The sequence below is a fragment of the Ictidomys tridecemlineatus genome, chromosome 2 (assembly GCF_052094955.1).
Source record: "Ictidomys tridecemlineatus isolate mIctTri1 chromosome 2, mIctTri1.hap1, whole genome shotgun sequence".
Lineage (NCBI taxonomy): Eukaryota > Metazoa > Chordata > Mammalia > Rodentia > Sciuridae > Ictidomys > Ictidomys tridecemlineatus.
The window spans coordinates 105,779,460-105,798,054 of NC_135478.1; the positions used below are offsets into that span (position 1 = coordinate 105,779,460).

General features: G+C 58.3%; 1 long non-coding RNA gene across 4 annotated transcripts in view; it reads right to left on the reverse strand.

The window, feature by feature from the left end:
- Positions 1-264: 264 nt before the first annotated feature.
- The window catches only part of LOC120892052 (uncharacterized), a 69,138-nt gene continuing 50,807 nt past the window's right edge, over positions 265-18,595 (reverse strand). For 3 of the 4 annotated variants that reach the window (XR_013434918.1, XR_013434915.1, XR_005736718.2), the window contains one exon: positions 5,150-7,305. This is a non-coding gene — a long non-coding RNA (uncharacterized LOC120892052). Of the gene's footprint in view, positions 1,709-5,149; positions 7,306-18,595 lie in introns of those variants that run through there. The other variant, XR_013434917.1, reaches the window with a different exon arrangement.

Here is an 18,595-nt window from a genome sequence, read left to right on the forward strand (position 1 = left end):
TGACGTTTAACCTAGTTACATGAGTTGGGGCGCTTGGGAGAGCTTGAGATGTGTTCCTCTGTGGAGACGTCAGAACTCAGGTGCTTAAGTCTGCTAGACACCCAGAAAACAGTTGTCTCTAAACATGAGACTCTAACTGTGCCACGTGAACAGCTCCTGAAAGGTAATTAATAAAATTGCAAATATTTAAAGCACAATGTGCCCAGTTTGCAAGATTCACATACAAAACCTAACAATGTTAAGAAGAACTTGTAAGCTCAACACTGTACATTTTGTTTTTTATTTATAACAAAAGAAATCACAGGCTCTCACAGAGATACCACCCCAGCGGCAGGCTTGGGCATCGTCACACCTACCCCCCCAGGAAAGCCCTCTGTTCTGCCGTCACTAAGGTAATGTGGGCAAGGAGGGTCCAGGGAGAAGCAGGTCCTGTTGCTGCTCCAGTGGCCCAGCTGGTCCCCTCAGGGCTTCCTGCAGCCCCTCCGGGCCCCTCGCTCTCCTTCAGCTTTCTGTGACATCCTTCCACAGGTTTAAAGTAGAGTCATCTCTTTCACTGCCTGATCATCGCCACCAAATCAACGTATGTTCACACATATTCCAGGCATCCCAACCTTGCACCAGTTAAGTAATAAGTGATTTTTAAGTAATAGCCACACAATTTTTAAAATGCTTCACAGAATGGTCACGCTCGCTCCACATCTTTGCAAAAATAAAAATGTTTTATAGTGTAAAATCCATGATTATGCAGTGAACTATGGTGTCATTTCCTTGACCTATGATGTCCTGGGGATTCCACTGAGTTTATAGATCAGTGCAAGGAGGCGGTTGGATCTTCTGCCCATGCCAACCACAGCAGGAGACCAAAGATAAACATGATTTCAGGTGACAGTTCTCATCCTTCCAGGGCAGTGCATCTTTGGGGGCTAAGCATTTAGGCTGTGCCTGGGGTGCATGGTTCTCCGTCACTGTTTGCCCTGTCAATCAATTCAGCGTGGGTGACCCAGGGCCGGAACCCACCCTGCAGAAGTCAGGGTTTCAGATCTGCTCATCTCTGCCTTTCATAACAACTACTCCAAACAGTTTGGCCCCTGGGTGTCATCACTCAGCCTGAGACTTGACAATGCAGCCCTCATTCAATAAGCCACCTGAAAGAGAAGTGGGTGGGGAGTCATCTAGCCAGAGCAGGTGGGCTGGGCACCTAACACTTATCATCCTTCCTGCAGAGCTCGTCTCTGGAGCTCAGGGGATGTCCAAGTTCAGAAATGTCAGGACAATCCATCAGTCTGAGATGTTGACTCCAAGTGAAGTAACATCCTAAGCTTATAAAAGATGGGACCTTGTTTCCCCATATCTGCCAATCTGATTTGCAGGTGGTTCAGCCCCACGACCTGAGGAAGTTAGAGTGACTGCTTCAGGCCTGCACTCCCAGGGCAGCAAATGCACTGGGCACTCAGCACAGCAGAGAGCTTTTCCAGGTGGAGAGTGCCCTCTGGCAGACACTGCGGAACTCAGGAGCTGGCCGAGGGTCACTGCCTGCAGCAGGTCCACAGGGAAGATTGACAGGCAGCCCATGAGCTTCACCTTCAAGAGGCCTCCCAGGTAGGACAGTACCAAGGTCCTTCACTCCAAGCACCTCTGGCACAGGAAGAAGTCACGACAACCAACACTGACCAGCTCAAGGCCTTTCTCAGAGCAAAAGAGGCCAGACCTAAAAAAAAAAAAAAAAATCACAGGTTAATTGATTCCCAAAAAGTAAACAGCTGCAAAAGGGCAGAGAACAGAGTGGAGAATCCGCAGCAGAGGAGGGTCTGTGGGGTGGGGCAGAGAAGGTGGGCGAGGCTCCCCTAGTCCTTTACGTTGCCACGGTTACTCAGGAGCATGTACTAATCAAAACTCACACACCTGAAATGGGTGCAGGCAGGCTGCTCACGGGTAAGCCAGGAAGCCAAAAGTTGGGCTGTCACAGAACCCCCAGGCAAGTTGCCACACAGGAGAACGCTGTGGATGGGCACATGTGGCTGGGTACCGCCACCAGGTTTCTCAGCCAACCACCTAGAGACGCTCCAGACAGGTCACAGCTGCTTGCCCCTCTGCATTCCTGGGCCACTCAGGGACCTCCTCTCCCCGGGAGAGGACTCTGTGGTCCTGGTAATAGATGACTGGCCTCCTCTGGCCACGCCTCTCTTTTCTGCTCGCTCCCTGCTCCCAGGAGGGCTGTTCCAAGGCCAGCACTGCCTTCCACAAACTCCGGACAGAAAGCAAAACCCAATCTCCTCCCAGCACTTCATGGGGATTCGTGTATCCAACACTAACCCTCTGATCGCCATGGAGGGGAATGTGCTGCCCTGACTGCCCTCCTCTGCCTGAGGGTCCTCCAGGCCCTGACTGGACCACCATCCTCTGCCTATGAGGGTCCTCCATGTCCCCTGACTAGACCACCATCCTATGCCTGACAGGGACCTCCAGGCCCTGACTAGACCATTATCCTCTGCCCAGGAGGGTCCTCCAGGTCCCTGACTGGACCGCCACCGTCTCTCAGGTACTGTAACTCTCTAATTTGATGAAATCTGCAGCATTGTGAAAGAAATGTTTCGAGATTTGCAGATTCCATGATGGACAGACGGTCCAGGGAGGCAACTGTCTGCTAGAGGCCAGTTGGCTCTGACCCCTGGGGTCACTCAGCAATGCCTCTGCCTGAACTTTCACATCCCTCTTCTGGATCTGTGAGTGTCCATGTCTGGTCTCTCCTGCCGGCTGGTTGTGACCCCTTCCTTGTCTCCCTTGGGACAGGATAGAACAGGCAGGCCCAAATGTTCTGGTCCTCATGTCCCTGGGACACTGTGACTTCACTGTTCTGAGGATTCCCCCTCAGTACCTGATATTCAGGAACACCAGTAACTGGTGGGGTGGGAGGTCGCTGATGGCCCTTGCCACAGGGAGATGGCCGACAGCTCCCTTTGTCACCAACGTCTGGATTAGGGACCTCCCACCACTGTGGCACTGCCATCCTAGAGCCTAGCCCCCGGGGTGAATGCCCCTGGCTTGTGATTGTGTGACACATGGGATGGGTGGGCATAGTGAACGATATCTCTGGATTCACACTGATGGATGTCACTCTCAAATCCTGACCCATGCCAGGGAGGATGGCTGACATGGTGTCTCTGTGCCAGTACTCGGCATTGCCCAACGGAGGCTGGGCAGGTCCCCCGAGTCATGTATGCAGAGATCCAGGGCATCACTCCAAAGGAGCTCGGCAGCCTCTGCAGCCGACTCACGCTGGCCTCTGCGGGGCACCACTGTCCCCTTGTTGTCACCTCAGGGTCTTCCTCCCCACAACCCAGGGAGCGTCCTTGCCGGGGGTAGGGGCTGCTGTGGCCACTTCTCCCTCTCCTTCCTTAATGTCCCTGTGACCAGAGCCTGGGCTCAGGTCAGTCCCACCCTCCCTTCCCCTCTGTACTTTTCTGGATCTTCCTCTTCCAGCTGCGTGTCGGAGAAGGGAAGAGGAGACCGTCAGGCAGCCTCCTCCACAAGGGTACAGCCATGTGTCTCACCCCGGCACACCTGTCAGCTCTTCCTTAGGGACTGCACCTCCAGTCACAGAGCTGCCGTCTTGATCAGCGAGGCCAGCGAGCATCCTGAGGCAGAGGGGTCTGGTTAAGCCACCGACTCTTGGACCACTGGATAGGAGGCCGCCCTGCCGTGCCTGTGCCGTGGCCTGCAGGGGAGCTCTAGTTAACAGCCGGGGTTCTCCAGAGAACCCGAATAGAGAGAGAGGGGAGGGGAGAGCGGGGACGGTGATGGGCTATTGGAGCCTCTGTGGAGGCCCTGGGAAGGCCTGTGTTCTCCAAGCCTGAGGCCTGAGACTCCTGGAGCCATGGTATGGATTCCAGTCTGCGGCCCGGTAAGATGAGACAGGATGCCCGGCCCGGCAGTCAGGGGGAAAGCGCCCTCCGTCCTCTCCCTGCCTTTGGTCCACTGGGGCTCCCAGTGGTGGGACGGAATCTGCCAGCCTGAGTCCCCCGACTCCAAGCAATCGGCTCTGGGAATGCCTCTCAGGCACCAACTGTCACCCCATGACCCAGTCAAGCTGTCAGAGTGAGCCACCACCCCTGTCTTGGGGTCCTGGCTGATGAGAAAGAAATTCAGGGGAAGAGTGGCCATGGACCCGGAGACCAGGGTGGCGGGGGCCCTCCAGCCTGAGACCCAGGACTTGGGGGAGGGTGTGAGCCAGGCTGGCCCCACTTGGAAGCTTGGAGATGTGTGTGCCAGGCCTCCGAGCCCCCTTCCCATCTGGCCCTCCCCACCCAGCAGCCCTAAAGATGGTTCTAAAGTTCGTGTGATATTTAATCACTTTCCTGCCCAGAATTCTTCATGGCTCCCCCCACACTGGGACAAAACCTGCGACCCAGCCCTGCCTTTGCCAACCTCTTTTCTGCAGTGCCTGCTCCCCCTCCTGCTTGCGCAGGTGGGCACCCAGGGACCTGGAACCTGCTGCCCTGACAGAGGCCACCTCCATCTTTCAGTTCTCCCCCAAGGTGGCCACCCACACACTTGCCCTCACAAAGCTAGCTCTGCTGATCACCTCCTCCAACTGCCCACCTGGGTGCCCACCCTCCTCTGCACCACTCTGGCAGCTGCAGCTTCTTCATACAACCACCCCACCCCAGTCACAGGCTCTTCTCTCAGAGAAGAGCCCACCTATGTCCAGGATCCTGCAGCAAGGGTGCCAGGGGGCCCCTCCCAGGGACAGCGCCAGGTGCCCGGGGGTGACAAGGAGCGGCAGGGCCCAGGGCTCAACCAGCACCTGCAGCCTGGCCCAGCACGGAGATCGTGCCCCTACCTGTTTCCGAGACCTGCTCTGCGCCCACTCTGCAGTAGAAAGCTCATAGCCAACAGGAAAAATAGTCCCTCTCCCGCTAAGGGTGGCGTCCCCAGCATGGGCCCTGCAGCAAGGGGAGGGTTTCAGGCCCTGTGTACGGTCTTTCTTCAGAGAAGGAACAGGCTGCAGACCCCGCCGCACAGCGGGACTGGAGCCGGGCTGCCTGCACCTCGCATCCTGTGTTTGAATCACCACCGCACCAAGCAGGGCTCACGGGCAACAGAGTGCCTGCTCTTGTGGTAAGCGAAATGAGTTCAGCTTACTGCTGTGGAAGACCAGGACGACAGCACCACGTTTCCGTCCACCTCCCGCCTGAAAATGTGCCTGTCCTGCAGGAGAAGCGCGTCAAGCAACGCGCGGTGGGGCACCAAGTCTGCGCACGCGGGCTAGTGCTTCCCTCTGGTGGCCGTCCTCGGAATCGTAGCGCAGGTGCAAGTTCTTGGCCCAAATGCAGTAAATACCTTGTAGGTGGCCTCCATCAGGCGCAGGTTAAAACTGTTGGCCACGAGTTTCTAATTAAGAGAATCAAGGAGCCGACATAGGCATGTGGAAAAAAGTGCCCCCTCTTAAGGGTTAGGAGGATGGTTGGTCAATATTTGCATAACCTTTGAAGTTCTTAGATTTGTGTCATCAAAACTGATCTAAGACCAAGAAGCATCACCTCCTCTTGGAGGATTGTCTTAATTGTCCCATGTGGTGTGGACTGTGACCTTGATCTCAGTGCTGTGATTTTGCCTGCGGCAAAGGAAATCGAGGTGCCCTACACACACATTTTTTTTTAATAGCTATTTTTTTCTGGGACATTAAAGCAGTTGAAGATATTGCAAAGGGGAAGAGAAAGTGTAGGAAAATTTATATCTGAAGTTTGAACATTTTAATTATGCCAGATTTTTACAGGGTCCATTATCATTTTACTTCACTCAGATTAAATGAAAACCACTCAAAACCTTTGCTGGGTTGGGGGAGGATGCCAAGCCTGGGTGTTCTCTCCCGTGATGGGGAGCTGGCAGAGCAGTGGGCTTTGGACGAGCTTCCTCTCCTGTGGCTCCGCACTGCTCTTGGGGGCAGTAGCCTCTTTCTCCAACTTGGCATTCTGTGTATCGTGAATTTCTTTGCACCCAGGCTGAATTTTGTCCCTGTGGTGAGGGGCTTCCTCACTTCAACCCCAGGTCCCTGAACTCAGAAATCTTCGCCTATAAGGTTGTGCTGCGTGCAATGATTGTTATAGAAAACTCTACCTGGTCACTCAAGGTGACCACCAGCCTGTGCCTCTAACCTGTGGGCAGCGACCTCCCTGAACTAACCTCCGCCATGCAGGAGCCATGTGGGCACGGTGGGAGCCAGGGACCCATGTGAGGCACTCCTCCCTGGAAAGACAATAATGAGAGACTCTAACAAAGGGCTTTGAAGGACCATAAGCCACCTGGGTTTGTCCTCGATGGCAGGTGTGAGTCTACTACAACAGAGCCACAAATCGGGTCTCCTGAGGATGGCAGACAGATGCTGGACGATTCTGCTGTCATCTTAGATTAAACCTTTACAGAGCCTGGCTCTCAGAGAATCTGAAACCCACATGCCTTTCTTTGGGCTCTGCACCTCCAGGCTCCATACTTGGTTAGCAGATTAACTGACAGATCGTAGCACACAGGCTTCCTACTACGTCATAGAGCACAACACCCTCAGTCTGCAGAAATGTTTCCCTGGCAATCCATTTTTAAAAGACCTTGAGGCAAAGGAAATCAAGGTGCCCTACACACACATTTTTTTTTAATAGCTATTAAACTGAAGGGACTCAGTTTTGTTTTCCGCAATGTTTCTGATGGACCCAGATCCGCTGGCAATGGCTGGCTTTGGGCCGACAGGCTGTCGGGCCTCGGTGGCCTAGGAGCACCTGAGTGGCCTTGGCAGCCCATGCCGCTCCCAGGAGGCCTGGGGCCACACGGCACTGGAGGGCTCTGTCCTGAACCGAAGTACATTGGTGCACTTCCTAACCCTAGTGGATCGAGGACGCCTGATGATTTTTAGAGTGTTTTTGTTCTGACCTGATACTCCAGCCACTTTGGAGCTTCGGAATTGCATACATTGTCTCCAAGTAGCTGTCTTTCCAGGGGCCTCTCCATACCAGACCTGCCGCTCCGTGTCCTTGATAAAATGGCTAGAGGGAACAGGGCAGGTGCATTGTGACGTCTCTGCAGCAGAGTGTGTGTCTTCAGTGAGCGTCCCTGGCTCATCTCAAACACCGTCTCTCTCCTGCTAAAACCAGATTCATAGGGCCGAGGTGTTCTCTGATAAGAAACTCCTCTCCAGAAGGAGGTCAGATGGGCCTCAGTTTTCAATCTTGCTGTCAAAGCACGTGGCTGTCATCTTCCGTTTCAGGGCTCACAACCAGGTATCTACTTCTCCCCCATGAGCCAAGGACAGTTCAGCTGCAAGAGAGAGAAAGCACATACACCCGCTCGAGTAAACAGGAAGATTGAGGAACATGTAAGTGAAAGTCCAGTGGGTATTGGCCTCAGGTATGGCTGGATCAAGGTGCTCAGATAGTCACCAGGACCCAGGTGCCCTTAAGATTTTGTTTACTGGCTTTGTTCCTAGGCAGCACCACCCTATCTGGAAGCGAGACCCACCTCCCTGTCCCCACCTGGTGTCTCCAAGCATGATCATATCTGCTCGAACTCCAGTGAGAAAGTGGCTTTAAATCTCAGAGGATAGGCTCTCTATGGCCTGGCTGCCCAGCTGGCATCGACAGTCCACTCCTGGACCAGTCACCACCCCACCGTGGCGAGGTCTGAGGGGGGGCAGGCCTGGGGCCCTTGTCACTGCTGTGGTTGAGGTGGAGTCAAGTTGCTGATCCAGAGGGACAGCACCCAGTCCACACCTGCCCTCAGAGGGGGCACATCGGCCCTCCTGTGTCCTCTGCTGCTGGCCCTTCCCGAAGTGACCCAGACGTGTGCTCAGCCTCCTGGGCCTCAGGCCAGCACCGCCAACGCCTGGCCTGGCCTTGAGCCTCCACAGCGCCCTGCTCCCTCTGGCCGTCCACTCTGAGGCCCTTCCGTCCCCTGTTGGCTCATCTGTTAATTGTCTCAGGTGACATGCCTCCCCAACGTCTCCATTACGAAGTTGCCGTTCTAAAGGGGAGATGCTCACGAGGAGCCGCCATCTGGATAGCAGTCCTTGCCTCGTCTGTCCCTCTCCACTGCACTTGGACAGCACACCCAGGAGGACCTCCTCCCCAATGTCCCGAGGGCCATCGTCTTCATGGGAGGTCACGCTCTGTGTCGGGAGGCAGCTGCACCCTGCCCTGGGCCACCTCTGGCAGGGTCTCTCCCTCGCCCTGGCCCTACCCGGAGCCTCCCAGCACGTGACGGGCGTCCTGGCTGGATGAGCCGGGCCTCCTGCCGCACCAGCAGGCCTGTGAGGACGATCCTCAGCTGGACAAGCCACCAGCCACCGCCACCTCCCAGGACTCTCGGATGGCTCTCTCTTTTATTGGAGAGACCAGCAGCCTTCCTGGTGCTTCAGAGACGTGGATGAGCCGTCGTGCATTTGGAGACTTGGAGGTGACTTCTGAAAGATCCAGCAGAGGCCCAGGAGCTGAAGACCCTATCCCCAGGGTGGCGCTGTTGGGGGCTGGTGGAGCCTGGAAGAGGCGGGGTCTGGAGGGAGTCTTTAGGTCCCTGGGGTTGCCCTTAAGTGGGACTGTGGGGCCCCCTTTCCCTCCCCTTTCTCTCTTCCTGGTGCTGAGGGGAGGCCATGCTCCCCACCCTTAGTGCTGCCTCGCAGAGGTTCAAAGCCACAGGGTCAAGTGATCAGGGATGAATGCTCCAGGGTTTTGAAGTAAAATAACCTTTTTTTAAAATAAGTTGACTGATTCAGATATTTTGTGACGGTAGCAAGCTGACACACCTCTCCAAGTCAAGAGGACAATACATAGAAGTCAGGATTCCTCTGTTCTCTCCTGAAAGGTGGAGGCCAGCTCTCAGCAGGGCTCATCAGGACCCAGCTGGTCAGTGGTCACTCTGGTGGCCTGCTCTTTCCAATGTGCCCACCCCTGTTCCATCTCCTGCACATGCTCATTCCTTGCCATTTCTCTCCTGCCCGAGTCCGTGGCACCTAAAACCTCACTCCTGTCTGTCCCCTCGTCCTGCCAGCTCCGGGCCTGGCTCGGGGAGCTCCTCAACCACCTCTTGTTGGACAGGACCATAGCCAATTTCCATCCAACATGCGCAGAGAGCAGAGTTGGCAACTAGAATAGCACTTAGCACAGTATGAGCTTCCTGCAAGCCCAGGAGAGCAGAGAACAAGAGGAACCAAAGCAAACACAGCCCCGGTGTGGAGCAGAGTGAGGCCCAAGGAGCCCCGGGTGCTGGGACACTGTGAGGCACAGGGCTGTGGGGTGGATGGGCCCACTCCTGCAGGGAGGCATCAGGGCTGCCTGTGTACAGGCGGGTGGCCTGGATCCAGCCCTGTCCTGCAGGAGAGAACCTGGTTGGAATGAGGCAGGAAGAGCGCTTGTGAGATGGACCTGCAGAGCGGAGCTGGCCTCTGCTGACATCTCGCCATGCCTGCCCGGCCAGGCTGGGAGGCAGAGCCAGGTAATGACCCAGGGCCTGGCTGGGCCTTTCATCTCAGCATTTCGGGGCACTTAGCAATATCAGCACTGTAATGAGTGTCCCAGACGCGTGGGCCTTCAGGGCCGGGAGGTACCTCAGATCCCCATCTGGGAACTGGCTCCATGAGGCCCAGGGTAATGACAGCTGCTGGGAAGGTGTCATTAGATGGCACCGCAGGCCCGGCCATGAGTGGGGCCAGGCGGGCAGCAAGGCCCTCCCTTTCCTGGGACTCTGTGGAGCCCTGGGAGGGGCTCGGGAGCCTGGGGCCACGGTGGAGTGGGGGCTGCGGAGGACTCGGGTCACAGGCTGCTGTCTGTGGACCGCCCATCCGTGGCCGAGGCAGCTCACTCCCGCCACAGAGCATGGGCCTTCGGGCCACGTGGGCCTGTCAGAAGCAGGCAGCAGGCTCCCCAGCAAGTGCCAGCGCCAGGGGGAGGGACCCAGGCGTCCAGACACCAGAGGTCCCGCACAGCCAGTGCTGGGTACTGGAAGGGCACAGTGACCCCTGACGCCCACCTTGTGGCCCAGAACAGAAAAGGAGCTAATGCCAGGGGGAGGAAGCCCTGCAGGCCGTGCCACACCCTCCCTGTCCTGTCTAATGAGGGAAGGAGGACTAGGGGACTTGGCCGAGGTGGGGGTCCCTGGCACAGATTGTGTTGGGGCCAAAGTCTAATTCCAGAGGAAGCTACCTGTGAGGAAAGGTTGGCCAGGCAGGTGGCACAGCATGTTCAAAGGTCCCGTGGTTGAAAGGAGTTTGGAAAACTCAAGGAACCAAAGGAGAGAGGGGTGAGATTGGGGGCTGTGGCCTGGGGAACAGGAAAAGGGCATGGCTGGCCTTTAAGCCAGGTGGCCACCAGCTGTGGACAGTTGGGTCCTCCCCAGAGAGGAGGGTCAGCTCCCCCAGGAAAATGGACAGCAGCTGCAGTGAGCCACCTCCCTCCCTGGGGTTGAGTCCATCCACCCACAGAAGGGCTTCTGAACTTGCCTCCTGGGTGCCCACCACTCTGGGGGAACTGACAGCCCCCGTACCTGCAGCCTTTGAGCCAAAGGGATCGTCAAATTGGCCCCCAGTGTCGACTCATTAAGAGCCCAAGGAGGAAGGGCAGCGTCTTCCTGGGAGGAGCCCTGGGCAGCAGAGGGAGATGAGGCAGTGGGGGCAGGGCTGTGTGCTGGCCGTCCCGAGGTCCCCAGCTTCCCCAGGATGGGTCCCCGGCAGCCCATAAAGCACAAGCCTCCTCCCTGCCGGAAGAGGTGCCCTGGGCCCATCTGCAGGAGCAACCCACAGCGGCCTGCCCAAGGGTCACCTTGCTGCTGAACCTGAGGGGACCCCACCGCTGTCATCCCAGGCGACACCCACCCATCGCCCCTAAGGCTGGCTGAGGACGCGGGAGCTGAGCAAAGCACAGGACGGCTCCCAGAGCTGACAGGACGGTTGGTACCTTGGGTCATTCTCCGAGCCGCGCAGCCCTTGTGCCAGCACATGGGTCACATTCGTGTAGACAGGTCTTGTGCGTGTGTGTGGATCTGTCTGTTTCACATGCAGGCCCCAGAGAGCCAGTTATCAAACATTTTCCAGCAACACTGTGAGACGAGACCCCAGGCTCTGGGATCCCCATTCTCGGCCATCCTCCTGGGCGAGCAGCATCGGGCAATGGAGGAAATTCAGGCGGAGAGAGAAGTGTCCCGAGTGAGCCTGACAGAGCGGGGCAGGATGCCTGGGCTCAGGCTTGCGGGCACCGCCTCCTGACTACCCCGCCCAGCCGCAGCTCAGCAGGGCTCAGCTTGTCCACCTGTGGACGAGGGCCACGGGAGGGTCTGGGAGCCTGGCCCTGCACCAAGCACTCCCCACAGAGGCACCCTCAGACCTGTGCCCAGCTGCTGTAAGAGTCCCCAACCCGTCCATGCAGCTGATGCTGGTAGACGCTCTTGCCCTGGAGACAGGCCTGCGCACTCGCTTGGGCACTAAGTCCCCAAAACCATAAACGCACAGGTAGGTGTGGGTCAGGGCCTTTCCAAGAAGCTGTGCCAGTCCCCCGGGAAAGCGCCTGGCACAGACCCATGATTCTCCCAGCTGACCCCAAGGAGAGACTTTCCCAGGGCTCACTGGCAGTGTCTTCATGCAGCCACCAGGGGGCGGCATTTGCACTAAGTACACAGAAGCCTGGGAAAGGCGAGCAGGAAGCAGGGCCACCCCACACCCACCCCCACCCACCCCCCCACCCCCCCACCCCCCTCGCTACAGAGACCTCCAGGCCCCCCCACTCCCTGCTCCCCCCCCGCCCAGCTTCCAGCTTCCGCAGGCAGAATACCCGCCCCACTGTGCCCGTGAGAGCCCCTGCAAGCTCCTCTGGTCTTTGTGTCCCCGCTGGTCCCTCCTTCAAAGACCCCTCTTCTCCCAGCCTCCCCCCAGCTCCCTTCAGTCCCCCTCACTGCACAGGTGCTGCCCAGGAAAGATGGGGTCCTCCTCCCAGGAGGGTGCAGCAGGAGGATCCTCTGCACAAGGCCACGCAGGCCTGGAAACAGGCCTGCAAGGAGACATCACACACACACGCACACAACACAGGCAGGCAACATAACACACAGCAAGAATGCACATGTAAGCAGGCGTGTGTGAGGGTGCACACACACGTACCTGCATACACACACGACATCAGCACATTCACACACACAGGCCCAGGCTCATGCATGTGCAAGCACACTTGCAGACCCAGGTGCTCACAGGCGCACACACACCTCAGTGGTGCTGAAGGGGTGGAAGAGCAGAGCCGGGGGGGCGCCCTCCCTCCCCAGGTGGAGCCCTCCCAGCTGTTTCCCGGTGTCTCTCCTGGCTTGACTCTGCTCATGCTGAATGCACTGAACAGAAGGCCTCCTGTGGGAAACCAAGCTGAGCTTTAAAGGCAGATTTGACTTTGTGAGCCAAGAAGTCAGGAGGAAGCTGCAGGAGGCTAGAGGAGGCTGGAGAGGCTGGAGGAGGCTGGAGAGGCTGGAGGAGGCTGGAGAGGCTGGGGGAGGCTGGAGAGGCTGGGGGAGGCTGGAGAGGCTGGGGGAGGCTGGAGAGGCTGGAGGAGGCTGGAGAAGGCTGAAGAAAGCTGGAGGAGGCTGAAGGAAGCTCAAAGAGGCTGCAGAAGACTGGAGGAGGCTGGAGAGACTGGTGGAGGCTGCAGAAGCCTAAAGAAGGCTGGAGGAGGCTGGAGAGACTGGTGGAGGCTGCAGAAGCCTAAAGAAGGCTGGAGGAGGCTGGGGAAGGCTGGAGGAGGCTGGGGAAGGCTGGAGGAGGCTGAAGGAGGTTGCAGAAGGCTGGGAAAGGCTGGAGGAGGCTGGAGGAGGCTGCTTAGGGCCGGGGATGTGAGAAGGAGAAGGGCAGGAATGTGTCAGGGAAATGAAAGAGCAGCCTGGAGTCTGGCAGCCAGTGTGCACTGTGAAGAGCAGGGAGGCTGTTGAGGAAGCCCTGGGGCTCAGCGGCCAGGGGGGGCTCTGGAGGCAGAGCAGGGCTGAATCCTGGCTGGGCCACGTCTGACCACCTGTCTAGTGACCACCTCTGTCAGCTGAGCTGCGTCTCCCAATTTCAAGGCTGAAGCCCACCCAGCACCTCAGAACATGAGGGCATTTGGACGCAGGGTCTTTGGAGAGGTGGCTATCAGGGTGTACCCCACCTAGGATGGCCTGTCCTGAGAGGCAAGGGTGAGACACCAGGGACATCTGTGTTTGTGCAGAGGGAGGCCAAGGGAGAACACAGGAGGTGGCCATATCTCTGTTGCTTAAGCAACCAGGTCTGTAGGACCAGAGGTGAAGGAGGCAGCAGCCTGGGAGACACAGGAGACCTGAGCGTGTGTTCGGCAACGCCACATCCACTCCCCGAGAAGCGTACTGCCCGCTGACTGCATGGTGCTCATTGCCCCTCTGTGGCCAGAGGTGGAAAAGTGGAGGACAGTCCCTTCAGGTTAGTGTCAGGTGGCCTAGAGGGAGGAGTGGGTCAGGCCAGGGGGCAGGAAAGGAGAGCAGCCCTGGGGCCAGCTCCAGGAATGAAAGAGAGGGGCCAGCAGCAGCTGAACAGGCCCTGCTCCAGGAGGGTCAGGGCCTCCCATGCCGCCTGCTCCCAGAGTGGGCAGAAGCCTCCACCCCAGAGCAAGGCAGGAAGCCCAGGATCCTTGTAATGAGTTTACTCAGCCTTTGGAATATCAAGCATTTGTTTTCCTAAGACTGGACAGCAAGGGTCAACAGCAAGGCCCCCTCCTGGGAAGCACAGCTGGCTTGTCCTCAGTTTGTTTGGGCCCCCAAAGAGCTGGTGTTTATCAAAGGCCTCTCGCACCTGAGGCCCTGGTACCCAAAGGCTGGGGTAATCCGCTCAAATCCCCATGCCAAACAGCCGGCCCGCAGATCCGCCCAGAGTCCCTTTGAACTTCACTCCCCGGAGGCTTTTTGGCCTGAGCAGGACAGTCTTTGAAAAGCGAGTTTCTCTCAGTCCTGGTCCCTGTTGGTGGAGAGAAGAAGTTGCTGATGTGCCTGCCTGCCCCTGCCCCGGGTGGGCACCCAGGACACCAGCACCGCCCCTGCTCACCCTCCCTGCCACAGGCCCTGGAAGACCGCTCTTCCCAGGCTGGACCACAGACAGTGGGCAGTCAGCCCAGGTTTACTCTTCGCTTAGAAAACCAAGCTGTTTCGTTTTTTGTTTGCTTGTAAGGTTTTTGTGCTTTCAGATTTACAGAAAATTTGCAAGAACAGTGCAGAGAACTTCTGGATGAGCAGCATTTAGATTCCCCAGAGGTTCACCCTCTCCCTCCCCCCCCCCCCCGCTCTGATTCACACACACACACACACACACACACACACACACACACACACACACATACACACATACACTCTCACACACACACTCACTCACATGGGGCAGGGGAGGGAGAGAGAAAGGGAGGGAGAGAGAGACTGAGGGGGAGAGAGGGAGGGAAGGAAGAAGAGAGGGAGGGGAGGGAGAGAGGGAGGGAGAGGGAGGGAGAGGGAGAGAGGGAGAGGGAGGGAGAGAGGGAGGGAGGGAGAGAGAGGGAGGAGAAGGGAAAGAGGGAGGGAGGGGGAGAGAGGGGTAAATTCCCCTTCAGCTTGTTGGAAGTTAACCCCTAGTGACAGAACTGACCCCGTCTCCTGTGGAGAGCTGACCTTTGCAGGCCAAGGTAGCATCAGCTGGAGCACAGCCCATAAGCCCTGGCTCCCACCCTTCAAGAGTGTCCCCTCCTGGTTCCACCTGCATGTGGCCCTGGAACGGCACAGCAGGCGGCTCTCCTGCTGGACCCACCCCCCAATCCTAGTGGCTGGCCTTCCAGCACCCCAGCCTGCCCTGATGCACCCCAAAACATGCCCCTTCACCCCACAGTTTATCTCCACCATCTCGCCAAACTGGTAGGTGCCATCTACATCACTCTTTAAATTGGTGCCATTTAAGAAAACTTTTCTCTGCCCATCAGATTGGCAGGAGCATTAAAGGGTGATGATGTCAAGTCGGGGAGCAGAACACTCACACTGTGGGAGGGGGAATCGCTAGAGCCACTTTGGGGCAATTTGGCGCAGCTATTAAAACTCAAAGTGAGCCCGTGGGGGAACCAGCAGCCCCGGGGCCTCCCCACACTTGGGCAGCTGTACCACACCGGGCCCTGCTCCAGTAGGGGCTACCAGGGGACACTACAGCCCTCACTCCCCTTGTCCCCGGCTGGACAGGAGTTTCACATGGTCACTTTAAAGCATCACTGGTACCCACGCCACCTCCCCATAGTATATTTTTTATCCATTTGGTTTGGGGTGAAATCCCCAAAGTGGTCTTTGTATTCTACGTCTCACCTGAGCCCTAGTCTTCCCCCACGCCCTGTGGTGGGGCAGAAATGGTTCCCAAATGACCTCCCCACGGACGTGCAGCTTCCCCAGTGGCCTGCAGGGGGAGCGGGGGAGCAAGGTTTGGGTTTGAAAAGAGAAAGAGACCCTGGGTCACTTCACTGCCCAGGGCGTTCCTCGGACTGGGTGCTGTGCAGACCCCTGGGCGGAGCGCAGAAGCCCAAGGACCACAGCACAGTGCGGAGCCCTCTGGCCCCTGGCCTCCACATAGCCCCTCCAGACTCCTTACAAGGGGATGCTGCACCTGAGCTGGCCGGGTGACTCCCTATCTGGGCTACTTCCTGTGTGCCATTAGGCATGGTGGGACAGGAACCCCAGCCCCTGCCACAGCACCCCACCCACTCCGACTACTGCTGAGGGCAGAGCCTGCTCCCACGGCTGTCCCTAGACAACTCAGGCTGCGGTGACCTGCACCACACCGCACAGGAGCCCAGCACTTCGAGGAAGATGGCCTCAGGCCCTGCACGTCCCTGCCTTGGGTCACCTGGATGGCTACTCAGCACGGGAAACTGCTCACTGAAGTTCCTTTTGGCCTCAGCACCTTGTGAGACGCTGGACTGGGCAGGCCCGGTCCTCACATCTCAATCCTTCCTGCCAAGCTATGTCCCTCCCCTGATGTGGTTCCAATATGCAGGGGAAGAAGACCCAGCTGAGGGACACTGAAGCCACAGAAGGTCATCAGCCTCTCCAGAACCGAGAGGGTGAGTTCACTTCTACGAAGACCTGCACACCAGGGCAGACGCTGTCTCAGCCCCCAGGCTCACGGCCCTGCGCTGCGCTGTGTCCTCCTGCGTCCCCCCCCCCAAAGGGCTGCCCCTCCCTGTTAGCCCTCAGCAGGCTTCTGCGGGACTGTCCTGTTCCGCCCTGTTGGCCTTGCCCCCTGTCCCTACTCTGCCCAATCCCCCCAGGCCATCCTTCCAGATGGCCTCCGTCTTTCCTCCTCAGCTGGGATCCCAGGACCATGAGGCCCAAGCCAGCTCAGCCTTCCACAGTACCCAGTAACCAGCTCCCGTCCTGGGCACCCGAGGGGTACTGCCTGGCCCACTGGCCCGTGTCCATGTTTAGACAGCAGCCGCAGTTCACAGTCTGACCTTGCAACCCCACAGGGTCATGCTGCCTTCTCCCTGCCCCCCGGGGTGCAGCACAGCCCACGGGCAGCCCTGGCACTTCAACGCAGGACAGCTGGGTCGCAGGACCAGGGCACACGGCCTATGGATCAGCCAGGGGCAGCTGGAGCCCAGGCAGGACCACCAGCCCCCTGGGAAAGGCTGCACTCAGTGCCTCTGGGCCAGGACCCGGAGCTAACGGCCCAGTGCTTGCCTGGCAGGTGCAGGGCCCTGGCTCCATCCCTGGCTCTGTGACAATCCAGAGATAGGCTTTAATGGAGTCACACACAAGGGAGGCACTCAGGGGGGTGGCACTGTGGTATCCCTGGGGAGCCCGACTCAGCCTTGGGTGAGGAAGGGTGTTTCCCCTGGACTCACGGTCAATGCCATCTGCATCCTGTGGCTCCAGGCCATGTGTGTCCCCAGGTAAACTCGTCCTCTGCCCCTGCGGCCTCCTCCCCCCACACTTGTCCCCAGCCTTCTAGCAGCACTGCCCCAACTGCAGAATCACCAATGGCCTCTGGGCTCTCCTCACGTGGAGGACACTCCTGGCTGCCCCCTGGCCTTCCCATCCCTGGCTGTGCAGCTGCGGGGTCTCTGCCCTGGGCTCCGGCCCCCACTGGCCCACCCGCTCAGTCCACATGCAGCAGCAGCCACAGGGACTCTGCTTGAACCCACCTGGGAAAACGTGGCCTTTCTACCCCAAATGCTCTGACACTCAGGCATATGCCCAGCAGGCACGAGGGACACGGCCCAGGGACAGATGCACAGGACGCGGCCACCCTGAGGGCGCTGTGGGTCATAAGCAGGCAGGCTGTGCGGGCGCGGGCTGCCAGGGGACAGACCTCTGGCCACCACGAGGGAGAAGAGCCAGGCACAGAAGGCCAGGTGTCCTGTGGCCCACCCATGGGCAGTGTCCCCGTAGGAAGTCCCTGAGACAAGTGGAGAGTGTCAAGGAGGACTCAGGGCACGGCTGTCCCGGGCCCAGCTGCCCTGGGCTGAACATGTTGGAACTAGACAGAGGCAAGGGTTGGGCGGGCTGCATCAGGCACGTGCCGGACATCAATGAGTCGCTCACTTTCCAGTGGTTGGCTCTATGTGACTCGCACCTTAGGAAACCGCTTTTCCAAAGCTCTGAAGTCACTGTCCTCTCAAAGCCAGCGGCCACCTTGCAGGGCTGGCGCGTCTCTCCCATCTCCAGGAAAGTGTCTCTGCGAGGTCTGAATTTGTGACCCGTCCAGGGCCCCCGTGGGGCTCTGCTGACCACTGACTTTGAATTGTGACCTCCTGTGGCCGTGACCAGCCCCGCAGCTCACCTTCCCCACGCTGCCTGTGTGTGGCTTGCCCTCTGTCCCCAGCCTGACTTAGCTCCTCTGAGGCCAGACAGCTCCTCCTGGTGTCAGGATTCTTCTGCTTTCGTGTTTTCTCCAGTGTCCCCTAGGTCCCCTAGGTCCCCAGGTCCCCTAGCGCCTAGTTCAGGGTCACACACCCCCATCAGGGCTCCAGTGGCCAACACCTTGGGTCATGCAGCCTGCATGGCCTCTGCTGGACTGCTCTGCTCCTGTGTGGCCAGCACAGCCACACACATATCCAAGCACTGGAGCAAGGCCACGTCACACGAAGCCTCAGTGGACACTGGAATGTGGACGTTTCTGCTTCTCCTGGGTCATGATGATCTTCTCCTCTACAGACACATCCCCGAGCAGGGAGCTCTGCCAGGACAGATGGCCTGCTGCGCTCGGCGCCAGCCTGTGTGCTGACCCCTGTCGGCACTCAGCACCTGCTGCAGGGGAGAATGGACAGGAAAGGGGCCTGGGGGTCTCACGCGAGATGATCGCGTTCACTAGAAGCTGAAGGAAAGGGCGGGGAGTCCGAGGGAACCCGAGGCCAAGGCCCAGGGAGAGAGCAACGCAGCTCCTCCAGGACAGGAGGGCATCCCTAGGGCAGAGCATCAATAGCACCTTGGCCGCTCTTCTACCATGGCCATCTCCAAGGGCACTGGGGTGGACCAGGATCAGCTGTGCAGGCAGCTGTCCCCCTTCCTCCATGATCCTGCACCCTTCCAGCTCTCCTTCAGGTAGGTGCCTTGATCAACCTCAGTCGGCACATGGAGAAATGGA